The sequence below is a fragment of the Engraulis encrasicolus genome, unplaced genomic scaffold (assembly GCF_034702125.1).
Source record: "Engraulis encrasicolus isolate BLACKSEA-1 unplaced genomic scaffold, IST_EnEncr_1.0 scaffold_193_np1212, whole genome shotgun sequence".
In the NCBI taxonomy this organism is placed as follows: domain Eukaryota; kingdom Metazoa; phylum Chordata; class Actinopteri; order Clupeiformes; family Engraulidae; genus Engraulis; species Engraulis encrasicolus.
Window position 1 is genome coordinate 61,453 of NW_026945477.1, and position 7,268 is coordinate 68,720.

A 7,268-nucleotide genomic window follows, 5' to 3' on the forward strand; every position below is an offset into this window, starting at 1 on the left:
AAGGGAGGGGAGGATAACACTAAACACTGAACGATGCAACACATGTGTTGCGTGATAACCTATGAATATCTAACTTATGGGGCAACTTAGGCCTACTGTTGAGGTAGGTGACAAGATGTCATTGGTGACAAACTCTGAGTGAGTTGATTGATACTCTTTCCCTGAACTCACTGTTTATGGGTGAGGGTTAGGAGATGCGACATGATAGACTATGCGACGTGATGTCTTGCCTTACTTCTTAGCTTGTTTATCTGTCCATCTAGTCGGTACTGGTGGTGGCAGGGCCGGCGCTACGCATAGGCAGACAAGGCAGTCGCCGAGGTTACCAAATTTGTTTGGGGTACCCGAAAGTCCCCCAGTGTTAGAATGTCAAATAAAACATTAAACTTAACATTGGCAATTATTATTCATGGGCACTCAGTATTCGTATATGCAGGTACTACAGGTAGATCAATTGTGCTTGATCAGATGTACAATGCTGTGTTTACAGATGCCAGTTTCGAAATGCACAAAAAGGAAAGGGTGTTTTCGCAAAGGGCACCAGAGATGACTAGAACAGGCCCTGTCTGAAAGCATGCTATGAGGGAGCATTGGTGTCCACCCACTTGCAGACTATGGGCATATGGCCCTCTTTTTAAACCACAAAACAGGTTCATCTAGTTTCAGAACTCAGCTCTGTGTCAGATTTTTTTGCATCTGAGCTAATGACTTTTTTACACTCAGGAAAACATGGGCTGATGTGATTTACCGTAAACAGTCCCTTCCTTCTTGCTGCTGTATAAAAGGAGGAGAGAGATGCAGCAGGTTGAGAGTCTGCAACATCAGTCATCATGTCTGTGCGCAGAGCGCTGCTGCCTCTGGTCCTGCTGGTGTCGGTCGCCTCAGCCGGCCACTTCTGGGGAGGCACCATGTCCTTCCTCCCTAAAGGACGCAACCCAGACGGATCCTACAGGGTAAGACCCACAGAGTTCTATCACAACTGTACATTTAGCTGCATGTCCTGTATGAATTCTGCTATACACATACAATTATCATTATTATAATGATCATTATTATTATCAACTGGCTAATTTAAGATTTTTTTTACATAAAATTCGCAAGTAGATCTGTAATAGTCATAGTAAAAAGAGAATAGGCTACATAGGCCTATAATATTGCAGGATATTGTTATTGTATTGATTATAATTAGTATTTTTTATTGAAACCAAATGAACAAATATACCTTTAGGTACCAATAAAAGTTATCTAAGAACAGTAGTAACTCTACATAAACTTTTTAAAATGATCAAGAGTGTGAACATTCAGCACTAATTTAAATGTTGCCGTTAATATGGATTAAACTACACCGTACTGTCCTGCATACAGTACCACAATATTTTCTTTGCACCTATAGTGCAAATGAAGCATAATGAGCTTGCGTTTCAGAAATACATGTAACATATACTGTATATATATTTCATTTTAGGTTGATTTCCGCTACAAAGACGTTTTCGATTCTTGTGGATCAAGGTTGAGTTGGAATTGTGTAAGTGGAAACTGTGGAGCTCAGACTGGTTTGGAAGTAGGCACAATATACAGCAATCTGAACGTGTGCCAAGAGGAAGGGATCGTGACCAGACGGCTCACCAGTGACAAACCTTTTCAACTAAGGTACGTGTATCCCATTTGGAATATATCTACAAAATCAAGTAAAGAGTATGGAAGAATTATAAATTATACCATTATAAATGGTAGGCCTATATGATATTATTGTAGTCCTTTAGATGTAAAATATGGAATTTAAAAACAGCAATGTCTGCAATTTCTTATAGGGCCAGTAGTTGTTGTTGGGTGCGCATAAACAATGGTGGCGGTAGTTATCCTTGGGGCTTTCCAGTCATAGTAGATCTTGGACGTCGGTCTGACACAAATGAGCCAAATCATTCCCCACACACTACCATCATTTCATTTGTCAGGTAAAGCTTTGTTCCTTTTATTATTAATAGTGTAATAATGATGCTACTACAGTGCTCAGCTATGGTTTTTTTTGCATAAGATAAAATTACATGAAATGTCTTAACACCAGTTCCAAAATCTTGTGCAGAGTTCCAAAGAACTGTCCTCGTACCTACAACTTCATAGGCTGTGATACAGATCATGATGATATCAAATGTAGAAGCAGTTATGGTCTACCCACTGGATTCCAGATTGATCAGGTATGATTCATCTAACACACCCACCCCATATGCCCTGCACGCGTGCATGCATGCACACATACCAGGGATTCAAATTAACGTCGTCCCGTCGTCCCGGGGCCGTATTAAATTGTCATCGGGACGATCATACATTTATTTTGGGACGACCTCGGGACGACGAGAATTTCGGCTGACTGTGTTAAAAAAAAGTTTGCATTAAAAAAAGTTCCTATAACATTTGTAAATCAGAGCGGTGCTTGGTTGGAACACAGCATTTATGAAAGATAGGCTTATGGAATGCGAATGGGACTGTCTGCTGACGACCTCGCATGTGTCGTTTACGATTGATAGAATAATTGTTGAATGTTGGGCTGCCACCGTTTGCTTTAATACGACTCTGCATTGCGCGAAAGCATGGGCGAGAAAATATTAGCCTAGTAGCCTACTTTTCTTGCTTTCACACAAGGCTGTAGTGCTGTGCTAGCATCTTGCATGCCATGAACATGGGTTATTAAAACTAAGAACGACACAAAGGTGCTTAGGATTCCGCCCCTTCATTCTTTAAAAAAAAATCCATGCAACATGGAGCTGCGTTTCCGATTTATAGCTGGTGGTCGCAGAATCATCAAAAGTTTCATCACAACTTATGTAGGCTGTTTCAGCAGCTCCTGTCGCAAATCCTCCTCATTACATATTGTTTTAACGACGTGGAAATTTCCATGGTAGTCTACTCGAATCAATGAAATGCGCAACTTAACACTTCACATCGACTGCCAGCCAAACAGCGCGTGTAGTCATAACAGTCGTCATTTGGGGATGCCTCTGTGTCTAGTCAAAAGGCTTTTTATTAATCATTGAAACATTCTTAGTTTGAAAGACAGCATGGAGATGGGGAGAGGGAGAGAGAGAGCGCGCAAGGGAGGGAGAGAGAGAGAGAGAGGTGTGCATGTCGGCGCCTACCCGTGTGACTACACTGGAGAGGGAGAGCGATAAGTCGGATCATCAGCCTAACTTTCAAACAACGCTATGCAACCTGGAAATGCTAAATCCCTCTTGGCATATATGTTAACAAATGATCAACTGCTATCTGCTACTGCTACTGCTACTGCTATTCATGGTCTGGCATTTGTTTGCTCTGAAGCGATTGTAGGAAGCAGGAAGTTAGCACTCAAAATCAAAATTCTACTGCTCCAGGCACTCCACAGAGAAGCACGGCCAGACTACAGTGGTGGAGCCAAACCTTTGGCGGAAGTACGTAGGATGGCTCGCGAGGCTACTGTGCTCATCTAGCCTATGTCACAACATTAGCGTGAAGTCAGATGGTTTTTTGTTGTTGTTGTTGGACGTCGCAAACTGAGCGGGACACTATTGTGTAATTGTCTAAGTAATTCAAACTTTGGCTACACTTGTTATTTGCTATAGGAAATGTGTTTTGTTGGCGTCCAAACTATTTCTTTTTTTATTATTTCTAAATTAAAGTAGGCCTAGACTTGCATGATGGATAGAAAAATGTTATGTAGCCTAGGTCTATCAAAGGGTAAAATTCTTTACATTATGGAATTTTATGCCTCATTGTGAAGCTTACCAAGCCCTGTCATTTATTTTTTCTCTCTTGAAAAGAAATGTGCCCCTTGACCCAGGCACCACTGCTAGGTGTTTTGGTTTGATGCCCAACAAGTTGCTGACATTGTGCACCGTATGCCAAAAAGCACCAGTGCACCTCCAGTCAGTGATAAGCCCATTACTTTAACCATGTTTCAATATAACACAGTAACCAAGATAGGGTGGCCAGACATTCGTCTTTAGGACTGACCGTCCGTCTTTTCAGTGCCTTGTCCGGTGTCCGGCACAGAATTAAGCCAGACATTTGGTTGATTAAAATGCATGAAATAGCATCTCAGAAACGCACATTTTCTTGGGGGACAATCCCCAAACCCCCCGTCCAAAAATAATTCCGCCTTTTCACTGTCACTGAATATGATAATTGACAATATGATAATTTTCGGGACGGTTCACAATGATTTTCGGGACGGTTGTGAAAAAAGTTAATTTTAATCCCTGACACATACGTACACACGCACACAGACACACATCACGCAGCAGTCAGTTTGTATTTTCTTGAAAACTTAGTTTATCCTGTCCTTTTGTCTGTCAGAACACTTGCAATTTCCACTACTCTCCTACTGCTTCAACTGGAGTGTACAGGATCCAGCTTGAGGTAGAGGACTACCCTAAGCAGTACACTACTCTCACCTACCACGATGGGTCAAGATCCTACAGAACTCCATTCCAACCAACCAGCACTGCTTCACCCGTTTCCACCATTGTTCCATCCACCTCGTCTCCATTTAGTAGACTTCCACTACAGTTCGCTGTCAAAGGTAAGACCTAATCAGTATAGAGAGCTTCTTTTAGTTTCACAAAGTGACAAATGAACCTGAAAACTAATTACTTGTTGTGTTTCCAGTTGAGCCTGCAGTGCCATCTTGCAGGGCAGGATTGTACCTGCCCCAGTTCCTCCATCCAACCCCAGCTGACAGAGAACGGCTGCACACCGCCATCAACCAGGAGTTGGAAATCAGGATTAGAGCCTCAGCCTCCCACTCAGTGTAAGCAACAGACCTATATCTAAAAGTGTGTGTGTGTGTGTGTGTGTGTGTGTGTGTGTGTGTGTGTGTGTGTGTGTGTGTGTGTGTGTGTATACAGTAAATACTGTTTACTCCTTTTATTATAGTAGGCTATGTTGAATAACAACTTGACATAAAGTTGGCTTTGCCTTAAAGGATTCAAGACCTTATTATTAGTGGGCCGCTGAACATCACCAAGACCAAGACCCTTACTGGTGAATTTATTGTGACATGGACACCAAGGAGTGATGATGACGGAGAACATTTCCCCATCTGTTTCATTGCTGAGAGCAAGGCCGGGTAAGCTTTAAGAAGTGATCTATAGTTACTTACTGACTGAAAGTTTATGCCCATGGACATAATAGGCCTATCTTATCATGGACCGTGAGGTTGTGTAACTCACATTACTATAACTTGCATTACAGTGACTACCATTGGTTTTCAAAAAACATCTAACGAAATAATTTGACTTCTTTTTTACAGCTCCACTCTATACCAATCCGAAATGAGATGTGTTATTGTGGAGGTGAAACATGAACAGGGTTTGTTTACTTATTATTTCAATCCACATCAGTGTTAAATGTTTAAGAATTACACGGTTGAGTGTGTCCAGACTGTAATGCGTTAGGCTATCGTTTTCTGTTTATCCACAGCTACCATCGGTAACGTGGTTTGTGCTGAGAGCTTCATGGCCATTGAAGTGAACAAATCACAATCCGAAAAAAATCAACATTCATGAAGACCACCTAAGACTCAACGACCCTTCCTGCACCCTCTACTCTAATGGCACACATGTCTTCGCCAACATGTCCCTGAACACCTGTGGGACTGTCATGGAGGTGAATCGCAGCTATCAGTGCTCCACACATGAAATTAAAAAGTCTACAAAATATTAACATGTATTTTTTTTTGTAGGAGGATGAAACCAATGTCATTTTCAAGAATGAGATTGTGTCTGTTGACAACCCGAATGACGTCATAACCAGACACCACCAGGTTGAGATCCAGTTCTTCTGCAAGTATCCCAAAAAAGGCAGCGTGACCCTTGAGTTTGATGCCCACAGAAGCCCTTTTGTATTCGTTCAAAAGGGATTTGGCACTTTCAGCTACCAGTTTGAGTTCTTCCATTCCAGTCAGTTTCGAAATATGGAGGACCCTAGCACCTATCCTCTCGAGTACGACCTTGGAGATATGATGTACATGCAAATTGAAGCAACATCCCCAGTCAACAACACTGAGCTCTTTGTGGAGTCTTGCCAGGCCAGTCCCAGTGATGACCCCAATTCCCACACCTCCTACTCGATCATCAGTAATGGGTAAGCTTGATGCATGCTGTGGATACTCATTGTGTTTATTTTTGTCATGTTTGGTTGGCTAATGAATTCTGATCTGTCACATAGATGCATTCAAGATGAAACGCTGCAGTTCTTTTCAAATCATGGCAATATTGTCAAGTTTGGAATGAAGGCTTTCAAGTTCATTGGATTGCATGATCAGGTACCAACTACAGCTATAGACAATTCTATGTAACTGTAATGACCAAATATCCTGTGGTCCCTGTCTAGAAGTCATGAATTGTTCAAATTATGCTCTCTCTCCAAAGGTGTTCATCACGTGTTCGGTCATCCTGTGTGAGGCTGACAATTCCAACACCAGGTGTTCCCAGGGCTGCATGAACACCACAGCTGCACCTGCAGCACACCACCACCACAGGAGAGAGGCTCCCATCCAGACCATCAGTCACTTCATCTCCCAGGGACCCGTGAGGCTCAGCAGGAGTGTCAACCTCAAGGATGCTGCAAGCACAGGTCAGCCATTACCTTCCTATGGTTCTCTAGGCTTACTGTAGAGTACAACATGTCACAACCCTAATTTTAGAATTCTACAGCATTTGCATGGCAGTGAGAAATAGTAACTTTTGTTTGTGTTTTCTTACAGTGACTTCCAATGGTTTGAACATGAATCTTGTGTTCATTGCTGGATGCTTGCTCCTGGCTATGGGTATGTTGTGTGGTGCTCTGATCTACACGAAACGACCCAAGGCAGCATATCAGCCCCTGCCAACTAACGATTACCAATGATTTTGGCTTTAAAGCCTATCTTTTCAGATAAAATGTGTTTTTTTGTACTTTTTCTGTCTTGTGCAATATGGGATGAAAAAAACTAAATTACATGGAACTTACTTAATTTAGTTGTCGGTAAAACCCTTTAAGCATTGCTTAATTCATTAAGTTTCTGACTTTTAATTCATGTAGAAAAATGCATTGTCCTCTAGACTGGGCCGTGAATCAACAAAAATCCAATCAATAAAATCCATCAATAAAATCTATACTCACACTGAATCGAGCCATTTTAGACTTTTGCCCCATACAATTGGGCTCAAATGTATTTCTTACATGTAGGTGATGGTTAAAGGTTTATATTTTGTATATTATTGTATATTTTCTCTGCTTATTTAAAGAGTTGT

General features: G+C 41.7%; 1 pseudogene; it reads left to right on the forward strand.

The window, feature by feature from the left end:
• The first annotated feature begins 830 nt into the window (after positions 1-830).
• LOC134442648 (deleted in malignant brain tumors 1 protein-like) lies at positions 831-6,915 on the forward strand (annotated as a pseudogene).
• The last annotated feature ends 353 nt before the right edge of the window (positions 6,916-7,268 follow it).